Genomic DNA, 3,142 nt, shown 5'->3' with positions numbered 1-3,142 from the left:
TAGATCGCGACGGTAGCATTATAAGATGATCCCTCACTAAAATCTCAAGATAATAAAGTGTTCATCCTTAGTAGCACCGTTACCAAGTCTTGTCGTTTCGAAGCACCTCGTGATGATCGGGTGTGATAGATTCAATAAGTACATACAACGGGTGCAAGACAGTTTTGCACATGCGGATACTAAGGTGGCCTTGACGAGCCTAGCATGTACAGACATGGTCTCGGAACACGTGATACCGAAAGGTAGAGCATGAATCATATGGTTGATATGATGAACACTTTGAGTGTTCGCCATTGAAATCACACCTTTTCTCGTGATGATCGGGTTTAGGTGCGGTGGATTTGGTTCGTGTGATCACTAAGACAATGCGAGGGATATTGTTTTGAGTGGGAGTTCACTTAGGTTTTTAATTAAGTTGAATTAAAATTTGAACTCTATTTGTCATAAACTTAGTCTAAACTATTGCAAATATATGTTGTAGAGATGGCGTCCCCAATCAATTTTAATCAGTTCCTAGAGAAAGAGAAACTTAAGAGCAACGGTAGCAACTTCACCGAATGGTTCCGTCATGTGAGGATCTTCCTCTCTGGCGGAAATCTGCAATTTGTGCTTGATGCACCGCTAGGTGACCCTCCTGCAGAAGATGAAACCGATGAAGTAAAAGCTGTTTACGCAACTCGGAAAACTCGGTACTCTCAAGTTCAGTGTGCCATCCTGTGTAGTCTGGAATCCGATCTTCAAAAATGTTTTGAGCACCACGATCCTCATGAGTTGATGAATGAGCTGAAAGCTATATTCGAGACTCATGCGGCCGTGGAATGCTATGAAGCATCGAAACATTTCTTCGAGCTGTATGATGGAAGAAGGCAGCTCCGTTAGTGAGCACATGCTCGCCATGACCGGGCATGCGAAGAAACTCGGTGACTTGGGAATAGTGATTCCTAACAGGTCGGGGATTAATCGTGTCCTTCAATCACCGCCACCAAGTTACAAGAACTTTGTGATGAACTACAATATGCAGAACATGAACAAGGAGTTACCCGAACTCTTTGGCATGCTAAAAGCTGCTCGAGATTGAGATCAAGAAAGAGCACCAAGTGTTGATGGTCAACAAGACCACCGGTTTCAAGAAACGAGGGCAAGTCTAAGGAAAATTCAAGAAGGGTGGCAAGAAAGCTGCCACGCCTCCTATGAAACCTAAGAACGGCCCTAAGCCCGATGCTGAGTGCTATTACCGCAAGGAGAAGGGACACTTGGAAGCGTAATTGCTCCAAGTATCCGGCTGATCCGAAGAGCGGCCTTGTCAAGAAGAAGAAAGAAGGTATATCCGATATACATGTTATAGATGTTCATTTCACTGGTTCTCGTTCTAGTACACTGGGTATTTGATACTGGTTCGGTTGCTCATATTTGTAACTCGAAACAGGGAACTAAAGAATAAACGACAAGCTGCTGAAAGATGAAGTGACGATGCGCGTTGGAAACGGATCCAAGGTCAATGTGATCGCAGATCGGCACACTTCCTCTACATCTACCTTCGGGATTAGTTTTAAGCCTAAATAATTGTTATTATGTACTGCGTTGAGCATGAACATTATATCCGGATCTTGTTTAATGCAAGACGGTTATTCATTCAAGTCCGAGAATAATGGTTGTTCTATTTTTATGAATAATATCTTTTATGGTCGAGCACCACAAAAGAATGGCTTATTTCGTTAGATCTCGATAGTAGTGATACGCATATACATAACATTGATGCTAAGCGAATTAAATTGAATGATAATTCTACTTATATGTAGCACTCGTCGTCTTGGTCATATTGGAGTGAAACGCATGAAGAAACTCCATACTGATGGATTACTTGAATCACTTGACTTTGAGTCACTTGATAGATGCGAAGCATGTCTAATGGGAAAAATGACAAAGACTCCATTTTCCGGTATGATGGAGCGAGCTACTCGACTTATTGGAAATCATACATACCGATGTGTGCGGACCAATGAGTGTAGCGTCGCGCGGTGGTTATCGTTATGTTCTAACCTTCACAGATGATCTGAGTAGATATGGGTATATCTATTTCATGAAACATAAATCCGAAACTTTCGAGAAGTTTAAGGAATTTCAAAGTGAAGTAGAAAATCAATGTAACAAGAAGATTAAGTTTCTACGATCTGATCGTGGAGGTGAATATCTGAGTTATGAGTTTGGCATGCATTTAAAGAAATGCGGAATACTTTCACAATTGACACCGCCGGGAACACCTCAACGTAACGGTGTGTCCGAACGTCGTAATCGAACTCTCTTAGATATGGTTCGTTCTATGATGTCTCTTACTGATTTGCCGTTATCATTTTGGAGTTATGCATTAGAGACAGCCGCATTCACTTTAAATAGAGCACCATCAAAATCCGTGGAAATGACACCGTATGAATTATGGTTTAATAAGAAACCTAAGCTGTCATTCCTGAAAGTTTGGGGTTGCGAAGCCTATGTAAAGAAGTTACAACCGGACAAGCTAGAACCCAAAGTGGAGAAATGCATCTTCATAGGATACCCTAAGGAAACTATAGGGTACACTTTCTATCACAGATCCAAAGGCAAAATCTTTGTTGCTAAGAACGGAACCTTTCTTGAGAAAGAATTTCTCACTAAAGAAGTGACTGGAAGAAAAGTAGAACTCGATGAGATTGATGAATCTATACTCGTTGATCGAGTAGCGCGATGCCGGAAGTTGTACCTGTACCGCCTACACCGGCAACGAGAGGAAGCTAATGATAATGATCATGAAACTTCGAACGAGGAAACTACTGAACCTCGCGGATCGACAAGGGAACGTGCCACTCCCGATTGGTATGATCCTTGTCTAAATGTCATGATTGTGGATAACAATGATGAGGACCACTGCGACGTATGAAGAAGCGATGATGAGCCCGGATTCCAACAAATGGCAAGAAGCCATGAAATCCGAAATGGGATCCATGTATGATAACAAAGTATGGACTTTGGTAGATTTACCCGATAGCCGAAAGGCTGTTGAGAATAAATGGATCTTCAAGAGAAAAACAGATGTCGATGGTAATATTACTCGTCTATAAAGCTCGACTTGTCGCAAAGGGTTTCCGACAAATTCAAGGAGTTGACT

This window comes from Lolium rigidum, chromosome 3 (assembly GCF_022539505.1).
Source record: "Lolium rigidum isolate FL_2022 chromosome 3, APGP_CSIRO_Lrig_0.1, whole genome shotgun sequence".
NCBI classification, from domain to species: Eukaryota; Viridiplantae; Streptophyta; class Magnoliopsida; order Poales; family Poaceae; genus Lolium; species Lolium rigidum.
The sequence above is the reverse complement of the archived record's forward strand: the minus strand, read 5'-3'. Positions refer to the sequence as shown.